Source organism: Oncorhynchus mykiss, chromosome 4, assembly GCF_057628025.1.
Source record: "Oncorhynchus mykiss isolate SJ-2025 chromosome 4, ASM5762802v1, whole genome shotgun sequence".
Lineage (NCBI taxonomy): Eukaryota > Metazoa > Chordata > Actinopteri > Salmoniformes > Salmonidae > Oncorhynchus > Oncorhynchus mykiss.
The window spans coordinates 33,641,635-33,657,019 of record NC_143025.1 but is presented as its reverse complement, the minus strand read 5'-3'; the positions used below and the strand labels follow the sequence as shown (position 1 = coordinate 33,657,019).

The window sequence follows — 15,385 nt, the reverse complement described above, 5'->3', positions numbered from 1 at the left end:
TTGCCTTTACCTCCCTTCTCACCTCATTTGCTCACATTGTATATAGACTTGTTTATACTTTATTATTGACTGTATGTTTGTTTTACTCCATGTGTAACTCTGTGTTGTTGTATCTGTCGAACTGCTTTGCTTTATCTTGGCCAGGTCGCAATTGTAAATGAGAACTTGTTCTCAACTTGCCTACCTGGTTAAATAAATAAATAAATAAATAAATTGCAGTAACACGATCTGCTAGGAGTATTTTAACCTAGCAGTTTAGTCTGCATTTTATAAATGTGCAATATGCATAAAACGCAACGTAAGGAATCATTCTGAAAAATACGGTACGCCACATGATTTAAACATCTGCAGAAAGTGGACAGGCTAGCAAGCTGTTCAAACAGTTGGAGACGGACAGAAGGGTGTGTTCATAATATATCATCTGTTATACCTTGTTAGCAAGCAAATGGATACAAGTTGGATAAACTTGAAATAAACTCAGCAAAAAAAAGAAACATCTCCTTTTCAGGACCCTGTCTTTCAAAGATAATTTGTAAAATCCAAATAACTTACAGATCTTCATTGCAAAGTGTTTAACTTCTCTAGGGTAGAGGGCAGCATTTGGAATTTTGGATGAAAATCATGCCCAAATTAAACTGCCTTCTATTCAGGCCCAGAAGATAGGATTTGGATAGAAAACACTATAAAGGTTCCAAAACTGTTAAAATAATGTCTGAGTATAACAGAACTGATATGGCAGGTGAAAACCTGAGAAAAACCCATTCAAGAAGTAGGATTTATTTTGTTGTAGTTTTCTATTCAATGCCATTACAGTATCCATTGACTTAGGACTAAATTGCCGTTCCTATGCCTTCCACTAGGTGTCAACAGTCTTTAGAAATTGTTTCAGTCTTGTATTCTGAAAATGAGTGAGTAAGAGCAGTCTGAATGAGTGGACCCTGCCTTGTCAGAGCTTTTTCATGCGCGCGACCGGGAGAGTGCCTTTACCTTTTATATTGACGACGTTATTGTCCGGTTGAAATATCGATTATGTAGGCTAAAAACAACCTGAGGATTGAATATAAACATTGTTTGACATGTTTCTATGAACTTTACGGATACAATTTTGATTATTTTGTCTGCCTGTTGTGACTGCGTTTGAGCTTGTGGATTACTGAGGAAAACGCGTGAACAAAAGGTTTTCGGATATAAAGAGAGACTTTATCTAACAAAATGAACATTTATTTAATAAATGAATGTCTTCTGAGTGCAAACATATGAAGATCATCAAAGGTAAGTGATTAATTTGATCTCTATTTCTGACTTGTGTAACTCTTCTACTTGGCTGGTTACTGTTTGTAATGATTTGTCTGCTGGGCTATGTTCTCAAATAATTGTATGGTATGCTTTCGCCGTAAAGCATTTTTAAAATCTGACACCGTGGTTGGATTCACAAGAAGTTCATCTTTAAACCTATGTAAAATAGTTATCTTTTCTGAATTTTTATAATGAGTATTTCTGTATTTGAATTTGGCGCTCTGCAATCTCACTGGATGTTGTCCAGGTGGGACGCTAGCGTCCCACATACCCTAGAGAGGTTAAAAATTATTTCCCATGCTTGTTCAATGAACCATAAACAATTCATAAACATGCACCTGTGGAACGGTCGTTAAGACAACTTAGAGACGGTAGGCAATTAAGGTCACAGTTATGAAAACCTATGACACTAAAGAGGCCTTTCTACTGACTCTGAAAAACACCAAAAGAAAGATGCCCAGGGTCCCTACTCATCTGTGTGAACGTGCCTTAGGCATGCTGCAACGAGGCACAAGGACAGCAGATGTGGCCAGGGCAATAAATTGCAATGTCCGTACTGTGAGATGCCTAAGACAGCGCTACAGGGAGATAGGAACGCACAATCCCTCCATCAGTGCACAGACTGTCCGCAATAGGCTGAGAGAGGCTGGACTGAGGGCTTGTAGGCCTGTTGTAAGGCAGGTCCTCGCCAGACATCACCGGCAACAACGTCGCCTATGGGCACAAACCCACCATCGCTGGACCAGACAGGACTGGCAAAAAATGCTCTTCACTGACGAGTCGTGGTTCTGTCTTACCAGGGGTGATGGCTGGATTTATGTTTATCGTTGAAGGAATGAGTGTTACACCGAGGCCTGTACTCTGGTGCGGGATCAATTTGGAGGTGGAGGGTCCATCATGGTCTGGGGCGGTGTGTCACAGCATCATCGGACTGAACTTGTTGTCATTGCAGGCAATCTCAACGCTGTGCATTAGAGGGAAGACATCCTCCTCCCTCATGTGGTACCCTTCCTGCAGGCTCATCCTGACATGACCTTCCAGCATGACAATGCCACCAGCCATACTGCTCTTTCTGTGCGTGATTTCCTGCAAGACAGGAATGTTAGTGTTCTGCCAAGGCCAGCAAAGAGTGGGGTAACATCTCACAGCAAGAACTGGTAAATCTGGTGCAGTCCATGAGTTGGAGATTCAATGCAGTACTTAATGCAGCTGGTGGCCACACCAGATACTGACTGTTACTTTTGATTTTGACCCCCACTTTGTTCAGGGACACATTTTTCAATTTCTGTTAGTCACATGTCTGTGGAACTTGTTCAGTTTGTCTCAGTTTTTGAATCTTATGTTCATACAAATAGTTACACGGTAAGTTTTCTGAAAATAAATGCAGTTGAAAGTGAGAGGAAGTTTCTTTTTTTGCTGAGTTCATAAAGATTAGTTGGCTACTCACTGGCACGTGGGCTTGTGCTTCAGACACTGTTTATGAGACCGGTGTTCATTTTCTATTGCCTGCTACAAGAAATTAGTCATTATTTGTGAATTTGCATTATGCATGGTTCTGGTTAAATGTGAACAAAAAAGGCAATTTCATAGACTTGAAATCCAGATCAGTGATTATTGCAAAAAAAAGCAGGTTATACTATTTTTGGTTGGTGTTGTGGTAGGTTTATAATTTATTTTAAAATATAATTTCACAAGCTCTGAATTTGTTGGATTATTCCCTACTGTTTGAAATATAGTATATTTGACCTTTTTAATTGTAAAACAGCATATTTAGAGAACATTAAACAAATCAAAATATATGTTTGAAAATATGTCGTTTTATAGCCATATCACCCAGCTTTATCAAAGATAACATTGTATGCTGTAAATACTGTATTGATGTGCTTCCAAAGACTGTATGCCTACCCTTACCTAGCAAATACAAATGTGTGTAGAGTACAACCAGAACAAGAATAGCATTCTATTTCTCTAGTTGGCCAAATCTAAGGACTTAGCTGTCTAACCACACACTGAAATGTACCACTCTCTGGGTGAAGTTCTGGTTTTAAGTCTCCAATGGGTGATGATGTCCCTTCCATCTATACTTCATGACCAAAAGTATGTGGACACCTGGTTGTCGAACATCATTCCAAAAATCATGGCCATTTAATATTCAGTTGGTCCCCACTATGCTGCTATAACAGCCTCTAATCTTCTGGGAAGACTTTCCACTAGATGTTGGAACATTGCTGCGGAGACCTACTTCCATTCAGCCACGAGCAGTAGTGAGGTCAGGCACTGATGTTTGGTGATTAGGCCTGGCTCGCAGTCGGGGTTCCTATTCTTCCCAAAGGTTTTCGATAGGGTTGAAGTCAAGGCTCTGTGCAGGCCAGTCATGTTCTTCCACGCTGACAAATCATTTCTGTTTGGACCTCGCTTTGTCATGCTAAAACAGGAAAGGGCCTTCCCCAAACTGTTGCCACAAAGTTAGAAGCACAGAATCGTCTAGAATGGCATTGTATGCTGCAGCGTTAAGATTTCCCTTCACTGGAACTAAGGGGCCTAGCCCGAACCATGAAAAACAGTCCCAGACCATTATTCATCCTCCACCTAACTTTAAAGTTGGCACTGTGCATTCGGGCAGGTAGTGTTTTCCTGGCATCCGTCAAACCCAAATTCATCCGTCGGACTGTCAGATGGTGAAGTGTGATTTATCACTCCAGATTACACGTTTCAACTGCCCCAGAGTCCGATGGCGGCGAGCTTTACACCACTCAAGCCGACGCTTGGCATTGCACATGGTGATCTAAGGCTTGTGGGCGGCTGCTCGGCCATAGAAACCAATTTCATGAATCTCCCGAAGACAGTTATTATGCTGATGTTGCTTCCAGAGGCAGTTTGGCACTCAGTAGTGATTGTTGTAATCGAGGACAGACTATTTATACGCGCTACGTGCTTCAGCACTCGATGGTTCCATTCTGTGATTTTGTGTGGTCTACCACTTCACGGCTGAGCCGTTGTTACTCCTAGACGTTTCCACTTCACAATAACAGCACTTACAGTTGACCCGGGGCAGCTCTAGCAGGGCTGAAATTTGACGAACTGACTTGTTGGAAAGATGGCATCCTATGACGGTGCCACATTGAAAGTCACTGAGCTCTTCAGTAAGGCCATATAGAATATAAAAAACTATTACAGGTTATAGACAGGTGCAGTCAGGTGGCAGGGGGGTATGAGTGCATGTCATTTCATCCTGGATATGACAGAGTTTGCCTCAACCCATTGGTCCGGCAGGCAGAGTTCAATAACTAGAGGCAGATGTGAGATGCAGGAGGATGACACTCTTGTCATACAACTTTAGGCTACTGACCAATTCAATGGAGGAAGCGTTGCGTCGGCCAGTAGCCTACAGAGTGAAATGAGAAGAGTGCAATTGTTGCATTGATGTAGATATTCTAAACAAAGTGTTCTAACTCTTCCAAGTAACAGTTCCATGTAGAATAAACCATACTACACATAATACTGTAGAAGCAGTGTTCTGCTAATACAGTGCCTTGCGAAAGTATTCGGCCCCCTTGAACTTTGCGACCTTTTGCCACATTTCAGGCTTCAAACATAAAGATATAAAACTGTTTTTTTTTGTGAAGAATCAACAACAAGTGGGACACAATCATGAAGTGGAACAACATTTATTGGATATTTCAAACTTTTTTAACAAATCAAAAACTGAAAAATTGGGTGTGCAAAATTATTCAGCCCCCTTAAGTTAATACTTTGTAGCGCCACCTTTTGCTGCGATTACAGCTGTAAGTCGCTTGGGGTATGTCTCTATCAGTTTTGCACATTGAGAGACTGACATTTTTTTCCCATTCCTGCTTGCAAAACAGCTCGAGCTCAGTGAGGTTGGATGGAGAGCATTTGTGAACAGCAGTTTTCAGTTCTTTCCACAGATTCTCGATTGGATTCAGGTCTGGACTTTGACTTGGCCATTCTAACACCTGGATATGTTTATTTTTGAACCATTCCATTGTAGATTTTGCTTTATGTTTTGGATCATTGTCTTGTTGGAAGACAAATCTCCGTCCCAGTCTCAGGTCTTTTGCAGACTCCATCAGGTTCTCTTCCAGAATGGTCCTGTATTTGGCTCCATCCATCTTCCCATCAATTTTAACCATCTTCCCTGTCCCTGCTGAAGAAAAGCAGGCCCAAACCATGATGCTGCCACCACCATGTTTGACAGTGGGGATGGTGTGTTCAGCTGTGTTGCTTTTACGCCAAACATAACGTTTTGCATTGTTGCCAAAAAGTTCAATTTTGGTTTCATCTGACCAGAGCACCTTCTTCCACATGTTTGGTGTGTCTCCCAGGTGGCTTGTGGCAAACTTTAAACAACACTTTTTATGGATATCTTTAAGAAATGGCTTTCTTCTTGCCACTCTTCCATAAAGGCCAGATTTGTGCAATATACGACTGATTGTTGTCCTATGGACAGAGTCTCCCACCTCAGCTGTAGATCTCTGCAGTTCATCCAGAGTGATCATGGGCCTCTTGGCTGCATCTCTGATCAGTCTTCTCCTTGTATGAGCTGAAAGTTTAGAGGGACGGCCAGGTCTTGGTAGATTTGCAGTGGTCTGATACTCCTTCCATTTCAATATTATCGCTTGCACAGTGCTCCTTGGGATGTTTAAAGCTTGGGAAATATTTTTGTATCCAAATCCGGCTTTAAACTTCTTCACAACAGTATCTCGGACCTGCCTGGTGTGTTTCCTTGTTCTTCATGATGCTCTCTGCGCTTTTAACGGACCTCTGAGACTATCACAGTGCAGGTGCATTTATACGGAGACTTGATTACACACAGGTGGATTGTATTTATCATCATTAGTCATTTAGGTCAACATTGGATCATTCAGAGATCCTCACTGAACTTCTGGAGAGAGTTTGCTGCACTGAAAGTAAAGGGGCTGAATAATTTTGCACGCCCAATTTTTCAGTTTTTGATTTGTTAAAAAAGTTTGAAATATCCAATAAATGTCATTCCACTTCATGATTGTGTCCCACTTGTTGTTGATTCTTCACAAAAAAATACAGTTTTATATCTTTATGTTTGAAGCCTGAAATGTGGCAAAAGGTCGCAAAGTTCAAGGGGGCCGAATACTTTCGCAAGGCACTGTATAACAATGTGCAAATATTATACCTTCCTGTATGGTCTACCATATACAGTGCATTCATAAGTATTCAGACCTCTTGACTTTTTCCACATTTTGTTACTTTACAGCCTTAATCTAAAATTGATGAGGGGGGGGGACAATTTAATCAATCTACACAAAATACCCCAAAATGACAATGCAAAAACAGATTTTTTTAAAACATTTAGCAAATTAAGAATAAATACATTTAAATATTACATTTTACAAAAGTATTCAGACTCTTTTTACTTTGTTGAAGCACCTTTGGAAGCGATTTCAGCCTTGTGTCTTCTTGGGTATGACACTACAAGCTTGGCACACCTGTATTTGGGGAGTTTCTCCCATTCTTCTCTGCAGATCCTCTCCAGTTCTGTCAGATTGGATAGGCAGTGTTTTCAGGTCAACTATTTTCCTGTCTCCAGTGATGTTTGATCGGGTTCAAGTCCGGGCTCTGGCTGGGCCACTCAAGGACATTCAGAAACTTGTCAGGAAGCCTCTCCTGCGTTGTCTTGGCTGTGTGCTTGGGGTTGTTGTCCTGTTGAAAAGTGAACCTTCTCCCCAGTCTGAGGTCCTGAGCGCTCTGGAGAAGGTTTTCCTCAAGGATCTCTTTGTACTTTGCGCCGTTCATCTTTCCCTCGATCCTGACAATTCTCCCAGTCCTTCTTGTTGAAAAACATCCCCACAGCCTGATGCTGCCACCACCATATTTAACAGGCCATCAGACTGTTAAATACTCACCACTAGCCTCCGTCCAGTACCCTGCCCTGAACTTTAGTCACCGTTACTAGCCGGCTACCACCCGCTATTCAACCCTGCACCTTACTGCTGCCTTATGTACAGTACATAGTCATTGAACACTGATCACTGTAATAATGTTAACATTTACCCACTTCCTATTTATATACTATATTCTTGTCAAGGCTCATACTATAACTGCTGTACACACCTTTTCTATTAATATACTGTCAGTAATGTCTATACACAACATGATATACACTGAGTATACCAAACATTAAGAACATACTATTGAGTTGCACCCCCCCCCCCCCCCTTTGGCCTTACAAAAGCCTCAATTTGTCGGGGCATGGACTCTACAAGGTGTTGAAAGCGTGGGATGTCATTTGGGTGGTGGACCATTTGATACACACGGGAAACTGTTGAGCATGAAAAACCTAGCAACGTTGCAGTTCTTGACACAAACCGGTGTGCTTGGCACCTACTACCATACCCCGTTCAAAGGCACTTAAATCTTTTGTCTTGACCATTCACCCTCTGAATGGCACACAAACACAATCCATGTCTCAATGCTTAAAAATCCTTATTTAATCTGTCTCCTCTTCATCTATCTACACTTCGAATTGGATTTAACAAGTGACATCAATAAGGGATCATAACTTTCACCTGGTCAGTGTATGTCATGGAAGGAGCATGTGTTCTTAATGTTTTGTATACTCCGTGTACATATACACACACCTATCTGGTACTGGGTCAGACCTCCCTTTGCCTTGAACAGCCTGAATTCTTCAGGGAATTCTAAAGGGCGTTGGAAACTCCACAGGGATGTTGGTCCATGCTGACGCGATGGCATCACGCAGTTGCTGTTGATTGGACGGCAGTACATTCATGCTCCGAATAGCCCGTTCCATCTCATCCCAAATATGCTCTATTAGGTTGAGGTCTGGGGTCTGCACAAGCCACTCAAGTAAACTGAACTCGTTGTCATGTTCCAGGCCATGTTTTTCCACTCCTCAATTGTCCAGTGTTGGTAATTGCGTGCCCACTGAAGCCACTTATTCTTGTTTTTAGCTGATAGGAGTGGAACCCGGTGTGGTCGTCTGCTGCAATAGCAAGCTGGCTACATCCTATGGTTAGCTAGCAAGGTAGTCTCCAAGTGCCTGCCCTATATTGACCTTAAATGCCAATGGGCTACAGTTAGCTGTTAGCAAGGTATCTAGTTAACGTGAGCTATGCACATCTTCCTCTGACATGCTACATCACATTACACGTTAGCTTGTTGTATTTAACTAGCTACAGAATCATTCCCCTTTCATCTGTGGTATCATAGCTAACCTGGCTCGCCAACATCAAATAATGTTTTATAACCAAAAATAGCTACTAGTAAGCTAGTACCTGTTATCTACTTATCTAACATACTCACCAGAACGAGTGGTTTGACGGTTGACCGGCAGCAGAAGAGTCAGATGTAAATCCATTCCTCGCCATCTGGCAATATTGTTGAAATGCATTGGAAGATACGTTTTATCTAGCTGTGTCCAGTCCAGGTGGTGCTTGTACAGGCAGACCATCTATGGGAGGAAGGATGTCAGCGTTACGCTGCAGCTGAAACCCGGTCCCGACTGAGTCCGAACGCTCCTTGGCGACAACACCAGGCTCCAGAGCATTGAAGCTGTAAAACAAAAATAAATACATTACAACCTTGCACAACATCAATTTACCTCCCAAGTTTAGATAAGAAGAATAACCTCATACAATGCAATGAAAATGATATTCACCGGAAGTGCTTGTACTGCTTGATCTGTGGCAACGGCCTGAAGTAAAGAGTCAGGTGTTGTTGAATGCCATAACTTTCCACCAGGACCGTACCATCCTCCAGTCCAACCAGCTGTGGGATGTGAGATCAATAAAAGTAGTGCCAACCATGTTGGAGGTCAATTAAATAATCAAAATGTGTTGTTTATGCTTTACATACCAAGTGTTGCTTTTCCATCAAAGTGTTTGTGTCCTGGGTGGCATCCTGGTTATACTATTGCATTATCCTCTGCGTAGTTGTTGAAGTTCACAACTCGCTGCAAGTCATCATGCTTCAGGTGTAACCTGTGCTTGCTTGGGCCAGCTCTATTTTTGATGGGAGGCATTAGACCATTCTCCTTGTATGACTGTTGGAGGAGAGTCAGGCGTGTTGTACTGATGCTGAAAGACAAATTCCAGATACAAATATTTTAGCATTATTATACAATGGATGCTAAATGGCATTCTGAGAACATCACTACACAGTTCATACACATAATGTTAGCTAGCTAGCCAGCCATCTAACTTCAGCTGGCTAGCTAGCAGCAAGCTTTACCTAGCAATACAAACCAATTTGGCATAGCTAGCTAAAGTTAACCAAATAGGTTCAATGCTAGTTAATTAGCTAGCTAACATTAGGCAATAACTAGCAATGCGAAATGGCATTCTGAGAACATCACTGACGGATGTAAGGTAATGTTAGCTAGCAAGCCAGCCATCTAACCTCAGCTAACGTTAGCTAGCTAACAGCAAGCATTAACTTGCTATTTTGTTTAGACATGTAACGCTAATTAGCTAAAATATTAACTAAAATCCCAACTAGCAATACAAACCGATTTGTCATAGCTAGCTAAAGTTAAACATAGGTTCAATGTAAGAATATTCCTGGAAATGTGGGGTAGATGCAACATAAGACAAAAAATGTGAAAGGGTTGAGTGAGAGAACTAACTAGTGGCCACAAACCTCTCCAAAGTGTGCGCAGTTCCTAAGTAATTCCAATGCACTTTTATGACTCAAAGTAGAGTCTTCAACTATAAGGTGCTTTTTTGAGCTATCCTTGTTATGCCGTTGAGGAAATAGGACAAGCACACCATTGTTTGGAATATAACGATGCATCCCCGCCATCACACAATTATTGTTTACACCATCGATAAAACTGTCCATCTATAAATCGCTATCTGGTTCTGGCGGGCATCATTTGAAAGCTAGTTCTATTGCCAACATGACTAGCTAAATTGTAAAATACGATCTTTGTGTTAGGCTTTCACGAGGCAATACGGATAGTAATTTTGGTGCGCATAGAAAAGTAATGAGTGCATTCAGGTGTGCGTTCCGCAGCTATTTTTCTTCACAATAGACAAACGTTCATTCTGTCCAGAACAACTCAGGGTATGACGCCATGTACAGTTACAAGATGACATCAAACAAAGTGATAATAAATGTTGACTTTGTATAATGGCATGAGTTTTATGATATGTAAATGTGAAGTCCCCATTTGGACTCGAGGGTGTTTGGCTTGCTTTAATTACATCAAAACTGTATTTATTATAATCCTCAACATCACACCTTTCTCCCACTCAGGCAACAAAACATTTAGCAAAAATTGCCAAATTAGCGGGAGGGATGGGGGCAACTTTTTGTTGCATGCGGTGATCAAATTCAGAACGGCTGTCAGTCCAAACCCAAATCAAATTGTATTGGTCACATACACATATTTAGCTGATGTTATTGTAAGTGTAGCGAAATGCTTGTGTTCCTAGTTCTAACATTGCACAACAATACACACATCTAAAAGTAAAAGAATAGAATTATGAAATATAAATATTATGATGAGCAATTGACTAAAATACAGTATATACATATGAAATTAGTAAACGCAGTATGTAAAGTGACCAGTGATTCCATGTCTATGTACATAGGGCAGCAGTCTTATGGCCTTGAGATAGAAACTGTTTTTCAGTCTCTCGTCCCAGCTTTGATGCACCTGTATTGACCTCCTTCTGGATGATAGTGGGTTGAACAGGCCATGGCTCGGGTGGTACATCGAGTGCTGTACAGTTGTCCTGGAGGGCAGGCAGTGTGCCCCTGGTGACGTGTTGGGCAGACCGCACCACGCTCTGGAGAGTCCTGCGGTTGTGGGCGGTGCTACAGCCCAACAGGATGCTCTCAATTGTACATCTGTAAAAGTTGTTGAGGGTCTTATGGGCCAATCCAAAATTGTTCAGCCTCCTGAGGTTGAAGAGGTCACTGTTGCGCCTTCTTCACCACACTGTCTGTGTGGGTGGACAGTTTCAAATTGTCAGTGATGTGTACGCCGAGGAAGCTTTTCACCTTCTCCACTGTGGTCCCGTTGATGTGAAAAGGGGAATGCTCTTTCTGTTGTCTCCTGAAGTCCACGGTCAGCTCCTTCGTTTTGTTGAGGGAGAGGTTATTTTCCTGGCACCATTCCGCCTGGGCCCTCACCTCCTCGCAGTAGGCTGTCTCGTCATTGTTGGTAATCAGGCCTAATACTGTTCCGTCATCTGCAAACTTGATGATTGAGTTGGAGGCGTGCGTGGCCACGCAGTCATGGGTGAACAGCGAGTACAGAAGGGGGCTGAGCACACACTCTTGTGGGGACCCTGTGTTGAGGATCAGTGAAGTGGAGGTGTTGTTTCCTACCTTCACCACCTACCTCCACCACCTACCTCCACCACCCGACCCATCAGGAAGTCCATGACTCAGTTGCATAGGGCGGGGTTCAAACCCAGGGCCCCGAGCTTACTGATGAGCTTGGAGGGTACCCATACAGCACTGTGAAGCGCAGAACCTGAACTCTGTCATTTATAGCATGTTACTGGAAAGCCACTGCATTCCAATTTAGGCGCTAATCAGTGCACAAATCTGCAAATTTCAGCTTGTGTACGGGCAAGAGTGTAAATGGTTATTTAGTGTCAATAGACTTTTTTTAAACCAACATCCCCTCTATATTTTTACACACACACACACACACACACACAGTGTGGTCTGAGGTTTTGTTACTAGGTTCTTCAACAACAACACTGCATCAACACCAGCGTTCACCACTACCGAGTACCGCCCCCTCACTCTCGCGGGTAATGCAATGAAACCATTATTTGCAACTTATGATCATGTCAATCTTCATTTATACTAAGTTTCTTTTTGATTTAATGGTCTTCGAATATGTGCATGGAAGCTAATAGTTACTGCAGTTGGTAGTTGCCAGACAGACGTTTACCAGCTCTTGAAGGTTTTGAATAACCACTTTGTGTTAATCAGAGCCCATGCCATGTGGTGCCAGTGGTGAACTCTTGGTCTGTGGTTTGAGAACCTGGTTGCAGCTCTAAAGGTTGTGGGTAGATGCCCCGTCTTACCTTTTCCTTCAGTCGCTCTGGTTGTAGCCCCTAGAGAAGGAGTGCAAGAAAGCAATGACTGAAATTGTTGTCCACTGCATTTAACACCTCACGTAAAAGCCACATCAAATGTGTCTGATGGCATGCTATAAAATGAGAGGTTTGGGCTTTGTGAAAAGACTGTGATCATGAGCCGAGCTACAGTACAAGGCACTTTTCCCCCAAAAAAAGTAAAGAAAGCAGGTCCTATCAACTTAAATAGTTATTGTTTGGTGTGTTAACCCAATAACCAATTGGAGGGTGGTTCGCACACAAAAGTCGCCTCTCCAAATAGTAATGCATGATGTGTAGCTTTGGTGAATTCATCCAATGAGTGCTGCCTCACTTCTGCCCACTATACCTTGCAGTTTTTCCCCTCACCATTGTCGTACTCTTACCTTGAAAAAGCCCCCGCAGTTGCCTGCCTATCTGATCTTCCTCTAACCAACACGTCACTCTTTCCCACCTACACTACGGCCCGCTGATGGAAAGTATTCACAACACGCCAGTGATATCGCCATTTATTTATGGTATTTTTATATTGGTAGAATTTCACAGTTCTAGGTTTGCGAGGAACTTCCAGTACTAAACTACCATAAAAATATATGTATCAAGAGGTAAAACGCTCAGTCAATGAAACCGAATGTATAGTAAAATGGACATCAGGGTTTTTACATTGCTGTTGCAGTATAAATGTAACTGTATGTATATGTGATCCATGGTAATACCACAGCTCGGCTATCTTCTTGTCAAGAGAAGAAACCACTTCCTATTGTGAGTCGAAGACACTCTGACAACTAGAACCAAAGGTGACATGTTGGAAGCCTATCTATGATTTGTACTTCTGCATGCATGATATGCTCACAGATTTCCATGTATATTTAAGAGAGAGGCTTTAGCAAATTCATTGGTTATTAGAGGTTCCTCATAGTGTTTTCTCACTGCTCTCTTGGTAATTGCGTCGGCAGTTTTATCTGTAAATACATGGTGGTTTGCATTTACCAAAAAGAATGACGTGTTTGTCATCATTGCTATTGTGTGTGAGGAAACTGGTCAAAAAGTCACATTTCCTGTCATAGTATCTGTGCTTGTTTGTTTTTAACCGTAATAGCGTTAGTGCAACTATTGTTATTTGGATGGGACATGTGCCACAAGATTGTAGAGAGCATGACACTGAACACGAAAGAGCACTCACTTGGCTGACAGCTAGTTTGACATTGAGCGCAAGCAACTATTGTTAGTGACTTTTTCCAATTAAGTGACCCTGTTATGGACATGACGTGTCACAAGATTGCTTCTGTGCAATCTAACGCTCCTCTATCACAGCCATATACAGTGCCTTCAAATCAAATGTATTTAAATAGCCCTTCATACATTAGCTGATATCTCAAAGTGCTGTACAGAAACCCAGCTTAAAACCCCAAACAGCAAGCAATGCAGGTGTAGAAGCATGGTGGCTAGGAAAAACTCCCTAGAAAGGCCAAAACCTAGGCCTTGTGTTTTAGGTTAATGACCTGCTGAAAGGTGAATTTCTCCCAGTTTCTGATGGAAAGGTTTTCCTCTAGGATTTTGCCAGTGCTTCGCTCCATTCCATACATTTTTTTTATCCTTAAGAATTCCCCAGTCCTTAATGATTACAAGCATAGGCATAACATGATGCAGCCTCCACTATTCTTGTAAATATGGAGAGTGGTACTCTGTGTTGTTGGATTTGAACATTTCAGCTTTTCAATTTTTCAATTTGTTTTGTAAACATTTTGGGATAACATAATTCCACTTTGACATTATGGGGTATTGTGTGTAGACCAGAGATGACAAAAAAAATGCTTGATTTAATCCACTTTAAAAATTCACGCTGTAACAACAAAATGTGGAGAAAGTCCAGGGGTGTGAATACTTTCTGAAGGCACTGTAAACCAAGATTGCATGTCAAGAGGACAAACAAACAACAATGCCACTAGCCAACAGCCGTAGGACAACAACCACCTACGGGGGAGGGGGGAGGTGTTGTGTAGACCTGGAGGGATGCAGTCAGGCGAGCCATGGCTGTGTCCCAAATGGCACAATATTCCCCATACATGGCTGCCCATAGTCTCTGGTCAAATGTAGTGCAGTATATAGGGAATTGGGTACCATTTGGGATGCACCCCACGACTTAAGACATTTGATGTCCCTGGCCACAGTCCCTAACCCCCTCGCCACAACTTGGCACCTGGTGATTCACACAGCTGAGTACGAGGAAGTCTTATTAACTGCCTCTCCCTTATCACTAGCTAGCTCTGTCAGGAGAGAGGGGGGGGGGGGGGGGCTCAAGAAAAACACAGATTCCAGGAAGAACAGCTGCTTGCTTAGATCTCACGTTGTCAGCAGCTTATCAGGATCCTAGGCCTACACCCTCAACCTCTCAACCCTGACCTGACCACAGGAATCGAGAGCGTTGTATACATTTTGAGGTGTTGGGTCAGACAGAGGTGGTTCTCACCTCACTACCTCACCCACCCCACCCCTGCGTTTTACATCTTCCCCATTTTCCCCCTCCCCTGTTCCCACGTTGCAGGTTGTGGTTAGCCTGAACCCTTCAGCCAGTGACAATGTCTCTCTCTCTCTCTCTCTCTCTCTCTCTCTCTTATAAACTAGGCTTTAGGCAGGAATCATTTTAGGTTCATAATGGGGTATGTGTGTTTCCTACTGCTGCAGCTGTCTGCGCTGAGGAAGGTAAACAGCACGTGTCATGTTTGACTGTTACTAGGCTCATCCCCAGGGCCCAAAGAGGAAAACGATACCAACGACTTTATGTACCTTGTTAGTTTAGTTAGGCCCCCCCTCCATCTTTTACAAAGTCAACAGCCACTCTGTACATATCTTCTAGGATGCTTCTGTTATGCAAGTTTTCCAATGATATAGCTCTAGTGTCTCTTGTCTGGTGGTAGTTGTCTACCTCCCTCGCAACCCAACCTGCTTATCAATTTGCCCTTGTAACAGTTCAAGGATTCCAACATTTA

The 15,385-nt window shown here is 42.5% G+C and overlaps 1 protein-coding gene across 6 annotated transcripts in view; it reads left to right on the top strand.

Moving 5' to 3' along the window:
• LOC110521718 (ecotropic viral integration site 5 protein homolog) overlaps positions 1 to 15,385 on the top strand; it is a 70,174-nt gene that overhangs the window by 49,212 nt on the left and 5,577 nt on the right. The gene's annotated exons all lie outside the window — the stretch shown is intronic.